The sequence below is a fragment of the Tachypleus tridentatus genome, chromosome 10, assembly GCF_004210375.1.
Source record: "Tachypleus tridentatus isolate NWPU-2018 chromosome 10, ASM421037v1, whole genome shotgun sequence".
Classification (NCBI taxonomy): domain Eukaryota; kingdom Metazoa; phylum Arthropoda; class Merostomata; order Xiphosura; family Limulidae; genus Tachypleus; species Tachypleus tridentatus.
The window spans coordinates 69,697,375-69,713,282 of record NC_134834.1 but is presented as its reverse complement, the minus strand read 5'-3'; the positions used below and the strand labels follow the sequence as shown (position 1 = coordinate 69,713,282).

Sequence of the window (15,908 nt, the reverse complement as noted above, 5' to 3'; positions counted from 1 at the left end):
TGCTGCCATCTATAAAAATGGACTTATAAAAATTTGTATTAAAATATTATACAATAACTAAATTTTTTCATTCCGAGTACAGCATTAAATTTTCAAAATTAATGTTGTTCTCTTAGGGTAAATAACGAAGGCTTCTAATACGATTATTACAAAATCCTCTGACATAACATTAAATGTTTGTAGATTATGTTTCTTTTTATTGCATCTGTATTTAATTCATGTTATAAAAAAGTCATAAAACAAACAATTTAATTTCTGTAGTGCATATTGATATATAGATGACATATTAATACTAAAAATGACCTTATAACACCAAAATATTGCTGTTTTTTTAATTTGACATTCAACGTTTCGCTTGACAACTTCTTTTGAATCTTTGCACTCTCAGTTTTGGTTTGTGTTTTAGTGAACGTTCCTGAAGAAGCTGTAAAGCGAGACGTTGAGTGTCTAATTAAATAGTAAACACTATTTTGGTGTCATAAGGTCGTTTATTTCTAGTATTAATTAATAAAACTGTTAATTCTGGTTAAGAAGTTAGCACAGACAATTATATACAGTATTGTGCAAAAGTGTTTGGACAAAGACAGAAATTAAATTTTAAGCTACTTTCATAGAACAATGAAAGATAAAACACAGGTGAAACATCAACATTTTATTAACCTTCATATTTAGTACCACAAAACATCAGTGGAAATGTTAGATTTCACCAAACAGCTCATATTTTGCATCTCCCCTTTTTTGCTTCAATAACTGCAGACAGTCTTTCAGTCCTTGTTACAACATACTTAATCAGAGTGTCCTTTGGGATTTTTACTCCAGATGTTTCTAATACACCCCATAAAGTTTTATTGGAAGTAACTTTTGATATGTCAAGTTTTTGATCGATCAAATCCCAGATCTTCTCAATTGGGTTGTGATAGGAGATCTGCGAGAACCATTGTAACAGTTGAATGACCCAATCAGCTTTTTTCTTAGCTAAGTAATTTTTGCATAGGTTAGATAAGTGTTTAGGGCCAACATTTTCTGGATAGTATAATTCTTTACCATTAATATGCAAACTACTGGATCAGTATTTGATGGTACTTGCGCTGGTCCATTATTCCATCTCTTTTGCAAATATCTCCTTCGATTCAGTAGGAAAACACTTCCAAGCCATTAAATTGCCTTCCCTACACTTCATGGTAGATGCTATTCATTGATATGTCTTTAACCTTTTTTCTACCAGGCGCAAAACCGACAATTTAAATTATATATTTCAAACTTGGACTCATCTGTCCATAACATTCTTTTCCAATCATCAGCAGTCCAGTTTGCGTACTTTTTATAAACTTCAGTCTCTTGACAATCTTTAGAAGTCGAAGTCAATAATTTTTAATCTGCTACACGACCAAATATTCCATTCTTGTTGAATCTTTTTGATTCTGTAAATCTGGATACTTTTCTATAATTTTGTACATGGTTCTTTAATTCATGCTTGAGATCAGTGACAGCCTTTCTTCTATTCCGAAAGATGCATAAACAAAGATACTTTATATTAGTATAATTGAATTTAGGTGTTCTGCCTCTTTTTTCCCCTTATTTTCAAGTTTACCCGTGTCTGTCTCACGATCTAGGGTGAAGTTGAGAGTATGTAAGAAGAATTTCTAGTTTGAAGCAATTTGTCAGAAAGTTCAACCAGCATCACGTAAAGCTCTTATGCAAGTTCTCTGCTCTATTGACAATTCTCTATGCATTTTGTGGCGTGGCATGACAAAAAAAAAACATATATATTGTGCTAAACACTCTTGATGACGAGTAACCTACTTGAAATAAAAATGTATCTCAGAATAGCTGGTGTGGGTATTATCAATAAAAGTGTTAATACCCATACCAGCCGTTCTGAGATACATTGTGTTAAACATTGTTTTTATCAAAGTTTATTTGTGTAGTACTATTAAATTGGTTTCTTCTATCAGATACCAGTACTATATAGTAGCTTCTTTCCATACAGTTAATACACTGCATAGGGTATCATGCTAGTTTTTCAAACCCTAAATTTGGTCAGTATGTTCATTTAAGCAAAACTCTTATGACATGTCCTTGATAGAAGTATGTAAGAAGTCTAAAGAATGGTAAATATTCTCACTCATTAGGGCTTAATGGAGCATTACAATAGTGTTGAAGTTTACATGACATGGAAGAAGTAGCCCCTTAAAATGGAAATGATTACAAAATATTCTATTTCTCGACATATTTGCACAGTACTGTATATCGATATACACATACAACTTAATATCACAATGACAAAAACACATGTCAAATAACGGAAGAAATATACAACCCTTTTTTTCACTTATAGTAATGATTAATAGTAATAACTGACATAATTTCCAAATACTCTGTTTGCTTATATGTTAAAAAAGAGATTTATATTACTTCCGATAATATTTTTGTTACAGGTGAATTCTATCCGTATTCTTATTGGCCATTTGTAATTTAGTGATTGTGTGTTTTCTTATAGCAAAGCTACATCGGTCTATCTGCTGAGCCCACCGAGAGAAATCGAACCCCTGATTTTAGCATTGTAAATCCAAATACATATCGCTGTACTATGGGGGGAGTGTAATTCAGTGAGAAGTTGCTCTATTGCATCATTACTATCCCTACTGTTGTGGTCTGTATGATTTTGATCATTTTTTTCTATTTTCAATTTTTCCTTTGGTACTGAAAAGTTAAATTACTTAAGTTCCTATCAAATTCATTCTTTTCTCTTTTTTTTTTAGAGAAAAATAGAGTGAATTAAGGTGTTTACAACAAGTAACTTATTTTTGTATAATTAAAATTCTAGGAAAATAACCTGATATCTACTCTAAGAAATTTCAATATTTGATTAATTATATCTATTTATATAAGCATATTTGAAAACTGTGATGTTTTATAAAGCTTACAAATATTACTTAATGAAATCGTAAATATAATTTAGACCGAACAGGGATTAATTTAAACACCAGGTTTAGTCTTTCTAAGAAAGGAGTTGGGCACAGATCTTGGTATATTTGGTACGTATACTGTAGTATTGCTGTGTGTTTCCTTTTTAATTTTTTTATTGCGTGTAATTGAAGCGCATTGAGTAAATTGAGAGTCTTGTAAAAATACTAGCTATTACGAAAATATTTTGTAGTAAGAAATAATTTTAAGTAACTAGAATAAAGAGTTTCTTTGTTTAAAAGTTAAGGAAGTTTGAAAGAGATATTAAGTTAAGCCTAATCGTAATATAACTTCTATGAATAGAAAGGAAACATTGTTATGCTTAATATTTTTTGGGCCTGGCATGGCCAAGTGCGTAAGGCGTGCGACTCGTAAACCGAGGGTCGCGGGTTCGCGCCCGCGTCGCGCTAAACATGCTCGCCCTCCCAGCCGTGGGGGTGTATAATGTTACAGTCAATCCCACTATTCGTTGGTAAAAGAGTAGCCCAAGAGTTGGCGGTGGGTGGTGATGACTAGCTGCCTTCCCTCTAGTCTTACACTGCTAAATTAGGGACGGCTAGCACAGATAGCCCTCGAGTAGCTTTGTGCGAAATTCCCAAACAAACAAACAAAGCTTAATATTTTAAATCAGTACAGTAGTAATAGTAAAAATACAAATTTAAAATTGCTAAGTTAAAGTACTACTTTGTTTCAGAAAAACTGAACATGGGCTGTAAAATATTTAAGAATAGTTTTACTGTTGATATAGTTTTGTGAATTGTAGGCTTGATGTTATTGATTTCGTTACCTGCTTATGTAATATGTCTTACTTTTACGTTAATCTGAAGTTTTCTAAAATTAAGAATGATTCTCCATTACAATGTAAACCAAAGTGTAATTAGTAGAAGTTACACTATATTGAGTGTCCAACTTTTTATTATTTGAAAATTGTACTCTAGTTCTTTATTTAATCAAGATCTGTTCTGCTTTCTAGTTCTGGAAGTAGTAGGGGTTCTAAGAGAAATGTAGTTCCTGGTCATGGAATATGTGAATAGGAAATTGCAGTTATAAATTTCACATACCAACTATTGTACATTAAACAGGAAATTAAAAATGTTTACAAACTAATATACATGGGATGTACATTATTTGTTTATACCTGATGATGCACTGTAAAGCAGCTTATTGCCAAACTAGTGTGAAGTGTATTTACATTTCTCATTCATTATTTTTGATGACATGCCATCAGTTCAGTTTTGGCAGATTTATTTCTGTATTGGTTTATGTATTATGTAATCTGCACCACAAATTTTATTTAATGACTTTGTTTCTGTCAATTCAATGCACACTACTTATGCACAACTACTACTTTCTTTATTTTTATTTTTTCAATTTTGGTTTATCAGTTTCAGCTTTATAATCCACCAATGTTTGTTAAGTGAAAACTATACAGGAAGAAATTTACTTCTTTTGTATAGTTGTAATTGACTATTATTGTTTCATAAACTGTAAAGTGCTGGCCTCCATTATAAAAAAATAGGTGACTTTTATCAATTTTTTTATAAAGTAATATTGTAAGTTTCAGTAAGGTTACCTCTTATCCTTCTTTTCTGAATGGAAAAGATAGGTCTTAATATATTCATGTAAAATAACTCTTCTAACTTCAGAATCACCATAGTAGTTTTTATTTAAACCCTTTCCAAAAAGTTAATACATTTTCTTAGGTAAGGAAACCAACTGAAACTTTACACACATTTCAAGTGAGTCCTAACTAATATGTTTAATCCATTGACTGTTGAATTGCTGTATAGAGTACAGTCTGCCACTGGCAGTTAAATACAAACCTATTGTATATGGTGTATGGCATGCACAAATTCCACTCATGTTTAAAATAGCTGCATTCAATGGGTTGAAGGTAATTATTGAACTGTAATTGCTAATATATTTTCTAATCATTTAAAAAATTAATTTAGAAATTAAAAGTATAACAATACTCAATTGAGCATTTTGTTTTAACATTATAGGAGTGAAATGTGATTAGCATTTTTTTACAAGCATGCATTTTCTTTGTCATAAATAGTACTTATATACTCTTTTTTTTTTAATTGCACATAATTATGAATTTTATTGTTCAGAAAAGCCATTGTAGATTTACAACTTTTTCAGGGGTAAAATTTTATTTAAAAAAACTTTAAGATGCAATATGTACAAAACTGAGTAATAGCTAAGCAGTTTTAATTAAAATTACCCAGCTTAAATTCTGAAATGTGGTGCTTTATAGAAGCTGAAGATGGCAGTAAATAAATCATAAAAATATAAATTTGGTGAGTATATGGATTTTCAAAATGAAATACAGTGTTGTTCCCAAATTCTATAGTTTAATTCTTTATATGGGCTTAGTCATTTGACCAGTATGTAAACATGAAACTGTAAATATTTTAACTATGAATGTATGTACAAGTCATTTTTATGAATTTACAAGTACTATATTGAGTCACAGTGAAGGATGATTTTAAATTCAGTAATAATACTCCTTTTTATCACAGTTTTATTTTATTTGCATATAAACCTTTATTAACTTCTGAACAAAAAACAAAACAAAAAATGTGTTTTTTCTGTAAAACTTTGTTCTCTGATCTGTTGTAGGAGGTAAAAAATGAGTAAAATCAAAAATGAATTTTTTCTAGAATGATTGCAGATTGTAAAAGATAAATAGTGATTTGTTCTATCCACTTTCAGGCTCCTTTTATTATGTTTGTTAAAACTACAAACAAAGTGAAGAAAAGGGAAGAACATTGATATCAAAAGAATATGCATCCTCATTCACCTGGATGTTGTTTGTTAAATCTGTCTTTGTCTCTTGCCACTTGCCCTCCACCAGTACAACGGTATGTCTCTGGATTTACAACACTAAAATGAGGGGTTTGATCCCCTCGGTTGGCTCGGCAGATACCCTGATGTGGTTTTGCCATAAGAAAACACACTTTTAGTCTCTACTTGTCTTTTTTTTTTTTTATGTATTGTGTCTGGATTATCTCATTTCAATGACCAACAGTAATCAGCCATCATGCTGATGTTCCACCTTCTGTGATACCTTTTTTCCATTTCCTGATGTCTTTTGTTCTTTACTGTTAGCACCAAAATTTAAAGGAAATAGTTAATATATGATTGTAAGAAATGAAGTTTTCAAACTCATATTATAGTAGAACTTTTTGAATTTATTGAAGATGACAGTATTTTCTAATTTGAGTCCTTGTTTCCTCAACATTTATCAATAGCATCTTTGAAGGCCAAACCATGCTTCTTTGTTAACTTTTCTCCTTGTTTTTTTAAACTGTTCTTCCAAAGTCTTTTTTTAATCTGGGGCTGTGCAAAAAATATTTTTAGGTTTTGCTTCTGAAACAGCTGGAAATTGCTCACATAGATACTTGAAACAATTTCTATCTTTCTCTAAGGCCTTTACAATATTTCATCAATCCCAGTTTTATGTGAAGTGGAGGTATTAGTATTTTCTTTGTGTCAACCAAATTTTTATATTCAATGATTCTAATTCTAGTATCAGGCTGTCTTGGTGTGGCTGTTGCTTCTTTATCCAGTGCTGATTTAATGGTCTGCTGTCTCATTCACATAAACATAAAATGTTCTGTAACTGGATTGTTGACCCAACAACTTCACAAGAACCTTTTAGGATCCACCAAGTAGCCAACCATGTTCTTTGTATTTGAGTTCAAGATTATCATGTGTTTCCTTCAAGTGAACTGAATGAGCAATAGGAACAGAGGCATATATATTACCATTATGAAGAACAACACCTTTTAGAGTTTTATAGGAATTTAATGAACAATTACCAGTCATTTTTTCATTGACTGCAGCTTCTAGCATTGATATTAATAGAGCAGTGTTGTTGCAATAAACCAGTAAACCTTCTTGAAAAAAATATGATATAAACTCTTTCTCATGATTTCTGTACCAGTAAAATGATGTCCCTGGAGAAAGTAATTTTTGTGCCCAAAGTCTGGACTTCCAGTTCTTTGAAGAATCCTTCAAAAGACCAAAATCTCTCACCAAATCATTAGGTTCACCTTGTGTAAAAAGTTACAGTTCACTAGGCACTTAAGGCTGAAAACAATCCCTATCATTATTTCTTTTGACACCACATTCAAAATCAGATAACTTTCACAAGTCTCCAATGAAGTATTTACAGGCACATCAGGTTTATGAGCAGTAGGTCTTATAAGCAGATTGAAGGTTTGGATAAGAATTTTTTAAAATTTTGGAATGTTGTAACCTTATGCATTGCATGAGCAAAAATACCAATAATCTTTATGGTTTTAAAGCTTGTGTCAAACTGTTGGAATTTTGAAAGGTAAAGACTTTCTTACCTTTAGTCCATTGTCTCAACTCTGACACAAATGGTGTAAAGTTTGTGCTGAGCCCATGATTTGTAGTGGTCTCTAAGTTTTATTCCAAAATTGTTGAATGTTTTTATGAATTCTGTTATGTTTTGCCTTTTCTTCTTCACACCAAATTTTCTACAAATATAATGGAATATGTTTGGATCATTTACACAACCTGTTGTTGCTATAACAATGAATAAATAATATTGAAAATAAACAGTAATGTCGAGAAAATCCACTTGTAGAAAAATATATATGCAAAAACGGCTCGTTTGGGTTGAGAAAATATTTTACACAGAAGAACGAACAACGTTTAGACCTTCTTCGGTCATCGTCAGGTTCACAAAGAAAGAGGTAACTGACCGGAAGCTGACCACATATTTGGAAGGAGTTGTGTAACTGAGTGTTGGAATGTAGAGGGCAGTGTTAGATGTTTGAATATATAATTTTATTTATTTTATTATATTAATATAGGTATAAAGGCGTTCCTTTATATTGGTTTATTTTGGGTTTAAGTTGTTGTATAAGTAAGACTTCTTTAATTTTGCATTTGTTTATGTTTGTTTCTTTATTTAATATTTGAGTGTTTTCTATGGTTATGTTGTGTTTATTTGACTTGCAGTGTTTGAAAACGTGTGAAGGTGACTTATGTTCTTTGAATCTGGTTTCCATTTTCATACTTGTTTCTCAATATAGAAGTCATGTCAGTTATCACATTGTATTTTATAAATAATGTAGGTGTGGTGTTTGTCAGTGTAGTTTTTACATAGTATAGACCTCAGTTTTGTGCCTGGTTTTGAATAAATTTGGTATTAATTGGAATGTCATATTTTGTTACTAGTTTTTGCCAAATGTCAGTTATTTGTCTGCTGATGTCAGGAATATATGGTATGCAGCAGTATATGGTTTTGTGATTTTTTGATTCGTGAGATATATTTACTTTTGTTGGTTGATTTTGCTTTCTGTCTAGGTTTGTGCGTTTAATGTTTTCTACGGTTTGTGGAGGAAACTTATTGAAGTTGATGAAGTATTGTTTCATTTTGTCTAATTCATTGTTAATTTTATCTGGTGAGCATAGTTTTATAGCTGTGCTTATTTGGTTTCTTAGTATGTTGAGTTTTTGTTTTGTTTCATGTGCTGAGTCCCAAGGAACATCCTATCAGACACGAACAAATTTAAACCAATACACACAAATCCAACAAAGACACACGAGACTCAACTGAACAAATTACTACTAAAAATGAAAAAAGCCAACACAATTTCACAAACACTTTATTCCTACCTACGTAAACTGACTCGCGCACACCACAAATATACGGCATCCCCAAACCTCATAAAACAGATTGTCCATTACGACCAATAATGGCCACATATGAATCGTTTAATTACAATCTTGGTAAATATATAGCATGGGCATTCTTCAAATATGTAACATCAGCCAGCTCATTCGTCAAAAACTCTTTTAATTTTAAGCCTAATCTAAATCAACTTAATCATAAAGCCTTAATGGCCAGTTTTGATGTTATATCCCTCTTTACAGAAGTTCCAACCACTGAAGCCTGCAAGATAGCCTTAGAACTCTATATCCGAGATCCTAACCCAACTATAGACATTCCCAGCAACCAATTAGCAACCCTCATAGAATTCACCACGATAAAGACAAATTTCATGTTCATCAACCACAACTATATACAAACAAATGGCCTAAGCATGGGCAATCCAGTATCACCAGTTCTAGCCAATATTTTTATGACACAAGTTGAAACACAAGCAATTAACACAGCATTACATCCACCACTATACTGGTACAGATATGTAGATGACACGGTTGTGGGATTCAAATCTACAGAACACGTACTTAATTTTTTCAATCACATTAACTCTATACATCCCAACATTAACTTCACATGTGAACAGGAAGAAAGCAATCAAATATTTCTTAACCTCAAAATTACAAGAACCAACACACAATTCAAAACAGAAATCCACCGAAAAAATCACCCATACTGGACTATACATTCCTTGGGACTCAGCACATGAAACAAAAAAAAACTCAACATACTAATAAACCAAATAAACACAGCCATAAAACTATGCTCACCAGATAAAATTAACAATGAATTAGACAAAATAAAACAATACTTCATCAACTTCAATAAGTTTCCTCCACAAACCGTAGAAAACACACACACCTAGACAGAAAGCAAAATCAACCAACAAAAGTAATTATATCTCACGAATCAAAAAATCACGAAACCATATACTGCTGCATACCATATATTCCTGACATCAGCAGACAAATAACTGACATTTGGCAAAAACTAGTAACAAAATATGACATTCCCATTAATACCAAATTTATTCAAAAACCAGGCACAAAACTGAGGTCTATACTACGTAAAAACTACACTGACAAACACCACACCTACATTATTTATAAAATACAATGTGATAACTGCCACGACTTCTATATTGGAGAAACAAGTATAAAAATGGAAACCAGATTCAAAGAACATAAGTCACCTTCACACGTTTTCAAACACTACAAGTCAAATAAACACAACATAACCATAGAAAACACTCAAATATTAACTAAAGAAACAAACATAAACAAATGCAAAATTAAAGAAGCCTTACTTATACAACAACTTAAACCCAAAATAAACCAATATAAAGGAATGCCTTTATACCTATATTAATATAATAAAATAAATAAAATTATATATTCAAACATCTAACACTGCCCTCTACATTCCAACACTCAGTTACACAACCCCTTCCAAATATGTGGTCAGCTTCTGGTCAGTTACCTCTTTCTTTGTGAACCTGACGATGACCGAAGAAGGTCGAAACGTTGTTCGCTCTTCTGTGTAAAATATTTTCTCAATCCAAATAAGCCGTTTTTGCATATATATTGAAAATAAAAAATGTCAACGTGTGTGCACAGGTAAGTACTGTCCAGAAATAAAACATCATAGCATGTTAACAGCTCACATTCTTGCAGTTTGTTTCTTGTGAGCTCTAGAACAGTATTTAAAATTCTCACTTCATGACTGGTCTAGAGAAATCTGTAGGCAGTGGTTTTCAACATTTTAAGCATAACAGAATGCAACCTTATTTCAATTAAAATGATTCATTTATGTAAAAATACATATGACATTTTGTGAAAATCTGTACATGATGGTGAAAAATGGATTTCACTTTGGATTCAGCATACAGGAATTACTACAGAATGTAAAAATTTCAAGTCAAAACCATCTTAGGCCTGTGTATTTTGTTGCTCATCATATATTGACAATAAAAATATTCAAATTTGTGTCTCAACATTTTTCACAATAATAATTATTACTATATTTAAGTATTTCTCAGTTACTGGAAGGCTGTAGCCTTCTGCATTGTGTCCTACATTCACAATAAATCTGGCACAATATATTCTAATTTTTCCTCATGCACTTAGGCTTATAATGATTATTCACATTGTGACTTGCTACATTTTGTCTCCAGGAGATGGGTCACTTTATGCATAGTATGCAAAAATTATAAATAAATACCTTTTACTTGCTGTATATAAAATAAACTCAACTATTGTGCTCTGTATTTAGAAACCTAAATACACTTCCATGAAAGTAAACTAAATTTCTCCCAAAAACCACATAACCAAATACAATAATATAATACACAGACTTTAAACACCTATACACAAAATGTTATTACAACAGCAATTTACACTGTAATTTGCTGTACATAACATCACTGTGTGACAGGTTTGCTTTATCTTGTGGATAATATTATAACAGTATGTAATTTTATGTACATTTTCAGAAAGTAGTTTTCTTTCACAAGAACTTCTGAGTTTAGAAGGTAAATAATACATATATTGCTGTAAAACAAAGAAATGAATATCTTTTTTGTTATTAACTTAATTTGAAAATTATTTTATGAATTTAAATTTTGTGATTGTATTAAAAACACATAATTGGCATACATAAGTATGGTGTATGTTAATGAACTATGATTTTAAAATGAACTACAATTCTGTTTTCCTAGAGTATTTTATATTCTATTTGGGCAATTGTATATAAAAAACAAAGACTTCAGTCGATAACCTTTAGGCTTTATGGAAATAAAAATGTAATGAGGAGTGAAACAGTGCATATATGAAACTCAAAAATAATGAAACTTTATTTTTGTTTTTTTATAATCTACAGTGCAATGTTATAACATTTAATAAAGTATAGATTCTGATTCAGTGTACTAAATTGTTTGGTTTACTTTGCATTAGAATAACTGATTTTGTACCCATAATAATCTCATTTTCATCCACTTTCAAGTAATGAAAGTGGTTTGACTGTTAAACTTACTGTACCTTTGTATGGTAATAATGCATGTAAGGTATCCATGTTCCTGATCTCATGAATGTTACTGTGAATTTTCTGTTTATTGCTACAAGGACTTCAGGCAGTAACCTAAAGTTTATTTATGTTATATAAAAAGGACCTAGCGTGGCTAGTTGGTTAAGGTACGGGTTCAAATCCCCGTCACACCAAATATGCTTGACCTTTCAGCTGTGGGGGCATTATAATGTGCTGGTCAATCCCACTATTTGTTGGTAAAAGAGTAGCCCAAGAGGTGGTGGTGAGGACTAGCTGCCTTTCCTCTTGTCTTACATTGTTAATTTAGGGAAGGCTAGTGCAGATAGCCCTTATGTAGCTTTATGTGAAATTCTAAACAAAACAAACCTATATAAAAAGTTGTAGGAAAATATAAAGTATGTATATTTTAACAAAAATTCTGTAGTTTTAATACATTAGTTGTGGGAATTTGTGGGGAGAAACGTAATACTATTAATAGTATTTTCAGCTTTTTGCAAGTTTTGTACTGCTGTTTGTTTATTATTGTATCTAAAAATAGGGTTTCTTCAGCTTTTTTTGCAAGTTTTGACAGTTTTAAGTCAATTTTTATGTTATAGATATTTTAACACAAAAATATCTTACAATTAATATTGTGTTTTTTAACATTTATTTCTTGTAATTGACAAAGAGAAACAATGTTCAGTTTTTCTTTTCTGCACAGCTCAGAAGAAATTGACTTTAAACAATGCACTATCAATATTTTTTAGGATTTTATTGTCCATCACAAACAAAAAGTTTAATTTTTTAAGACCTCATCCCTGCTCTTTTGGGTATTTTACTCCTTTTTTGATTTACAGTCATTGTTCTTGTATTTTTATTTTTGTCCTTGGTTGCTACCCATTTCTGATGTCATATAAATTGTTTTGATCATGAGACCTGATTTCTCCAAGCCCGTTCCCTTGGCTGTGGATTTGCTAGATAGTAGATAGGGACAGTGGGAATCTCGTTAATCCACTCGTTAATTAAGTAGTTAAGGAAATACTACTTTAAAAACAGCTATAAAGAAAGCTTAAATATGATTGATAGAGTAGGCATTAAATTTTTCATTAATAAATATAGTGGTTTGAGCAGAAATTAATGGTTTTATGGGCAAGTTAGATGGAGCAAAAGTATTTGTGTTAAATTCTGTATTTGAAAACTATAAACATCTCTTAAATGGGAGAATAACAGGCAAGCCTTAGTAAAGTTTTACAAGTGTAGTGGATTATGGCAAAATATTATGAAGTTGTTTACTGAATATTATTTTTGTTTATGGCATTTGGAAAAAATAATAGACAAACTGGATATTTAATGACTTCTAATTGTAATTTTGATACATTTTAAATAAAAACACTAACATTATAAGTGATATTAATTTTTATGATTTATTTATTTGGTTTATACATATTGGTGGGGTTTACTGCCTAATTTAATAACAAATTGATGACTGACATCTCAACATGATCAATTTATTCTATAGCAGATGTTTAGATTATTTATGGCAAAATGTTTTTCTTTTTAACCATGTCATGTCAGAATAAAAATTAAGTATCCAGGAGTTTCTCATAATATTCTGAGAAATTGTTACTCATCTTCACTCAACTTACTTAACATAAATTCTTCATGACTTAAAAAATAAATATCAGTTATGAACTGCACCTGTCACCTGCATTCAACAGTATCACTTTGTTTTGGTAGTTTAGGACATGGAACAAAATTTAAAATATTAAGTTGTTTCAGTCAAATGGAGGTATTTGGTCACCATACTAAAATGTGGAAATTGGAGTAAGTTGTGTTGGCAGATATTTATGAGAAATATATTTGATGATAATGATAATGAAAAGTAGTGAAACTAAGATGTGCTATGAATTTAATCATGTTATATTTCAAATGTGACCTTTAAACTGTGGGTGATGTATGAATAATGAGATTCAAGTATGATTATTACAACATTTATATTTCATTGTTTAAGTAGGGAATGTATATGTTTTGGAGAATTGTTGTTGATATTTGTACTGTTTTGTAACTCTGTTGGTATTTGATGCAAAGTAATCCATTTGTTTTCTTAGTTCTTTGCAAGTTTTATCATAAAATAATTAAACTAGTTCTTAAGTTTATATTGTGTAACAATTTCTTTACCATGCAAAATATATTTGTTTTGTCATCTGTTGGTGAATGTTCATACTTTTTTAAAGTGCCATATCAACATCCTACGGGTCATAAGAGTCAAACTTCAACTGTATCAAAGACGTAATCAAGCTTCTACAGGACAGCCTGTATGTAGGTAAAATCAGTATTTTTGATTGGATTTCAGGACTGAAACCAATCAAGATGTGAGCATCCTTTTTTTTATTGAAATTTATTTAGTAAATTAAAAAAAATTGATATTTTGATGGTTTCTTATCATGTTGCATGAAATTGTTTACATAGTTTCGAATAGTAGAAATATATAACTATGTATTAGTCAAGTTTTGAAGTTGAACAATTAAGTAAAGGTGTAATAATCTTGTCACTGTAATGTTTGTCATTTTGTGCCTTAATTTATAAATATATTAAAATATGTTACTACATTTGAGTGAAGTTTTACTTTTTGTGTAATTTAATTAATTTAAAAATTACACGATCAATAAATACATTTTGTAATTATATAAATTATATTGTCAATATCATGAAATGCATGCAAGTCTAAAGCCTAGGCAAGCTTTGATGAGAACAACATGGAAGCATCATTTGTTACTATATTTACTGGTGTATAAGGTGACCCCAGATGACTCTGGATTTATTTTTGAGTAATTGAATTTCTTTGAAGTTTCGTATATAGGATAATCTCTATTGTAAGTCTGTGATGTTACTTTCATAAAGAAATTCTAAGAAGTTATTTTTAAATTATGCTAATGCATGCTCTTTGGTAATTGTTACAACCACAAATGCAGTTTTTTTCATGCTTTTGAAGTGCTATGTGCAGCTTATTGTGGCATAACTTAAGTCACAAACACATAATAAAGAACTTTACCAAGTTTTCATCACAGTTGAATTATTTCTATAACAAAAATACTAAACCTTAATATCTAGTGATCTACCATAAAAATTTGTTTATTTCCAAAATTAGTGTACATTATTGAAACTTTTTTGATAAAATATTAACAGTATTTTACTATGATGGATGAGATCAATACTTTCCAAATAAAAAAAAATGTTGTAATAGTAATGTATGCGAGTTTACTTCTAGTTATCAAAACAAGTGATACAATTACTAATGTTATTGTAACACAGTAGGTTGCATGATGTCAATGCTCATGTGTGAAAAAGCAAAGAAAAGTAAAAGGAACAATGTAGTTTTGGTTAAATATGCTATAAACTAGAGAGTTCTTACTGGGACTTTATCTTTGAACCTGTGTGTAAGACAAGGAGTAAAATCAGGCATTGTTTTAAGAGTTGAAGGTATCTTACACACTGGAAATTATGGTAAATGTCATTAGAACATGAGAAAAACAATGAAGTGACTGAAGACTGTTTGTCATTGTACTTATCAAAGCCACTTAAAAATGTAAATTCATGGTACAACCACTACAGAAATGTTATTCTCTAGATGACATCAGATAGCAGGTAGAACATGAGATAAAATTAGTTATTACTCAGTATCTGTTGATGAAAATAGTAAATGAATAAAAATTAGTTACTATTTAATTTAATGCCCAGTCTACAAGTTGAAGATATGGTTGGTATGATTTATTCCCAAACAAAGCTTTTCAGTAGTTTTCATTTAAATTCTAAATAGAGATTTGAACTATTTGCAATATCTGGAACTGGAATTACCCACCAGCATGGTTAAATTCTTATTAATTCCAGGCCTTGAAGGACTAAATCCCATACCCAATCCAAAGTCCCACACAAAATATGATAATTGGCACACATGTTGGGAAATACAAGATCTGGGTTCTTTGCTATACAAAACCATTTTGTTCAGCTTTTCTTCTGTTGATAACAATGAATGGGAAAGGCTTAGTGAACATTATTGGCTACTTTAAAGTGTGTAAAAAGTAGTACCTGCCTGAACATGAATACTTCTGTTGTTTTGTGCAAGAAGAACACGTTTAGGCCAACCCTTTCAAACTATCTTTATGGGTGAACAGTATTGATAGGTGAGCTCTCTTTGTTTTAAAGTTTCTTGTTT

General features: G+C 30.8%; 1 protein-coding gene across 9 annotated transcripts in view; it reads left to right on the top strand.

The window, feature by feature from the left end:
- Positions 1–2,925: 2,925 nt before the first annotated feature.
- The window catches only part of LOC143229510 (serine/threonine-protein phosphatase 2A catalytic subunit beta isoform), a 36,545-nt gene continuing 23,562 nt past the window's right edge, over positions 2,926–15,908 (top strand). For 2 of the 9 annotated variants that reach the window (XM_076461958.1, XM_076461955.1), the window contains exons 1-2: positions 2,927–3,038; positions 13,930–14,018. The gene's annotated coding sequence lies outside the window, so the exon portion shown is untranslated. Of the gene's footprint in view, positions 3,160–13,929; positions 14,068–15,908 lie in introns of all 9 variants that reach the window. The other 7 variants (XM_076461960.1, XM_076461959.1, XM_076461957.1 and 4 more) reach the window with 7 other exon arrangements.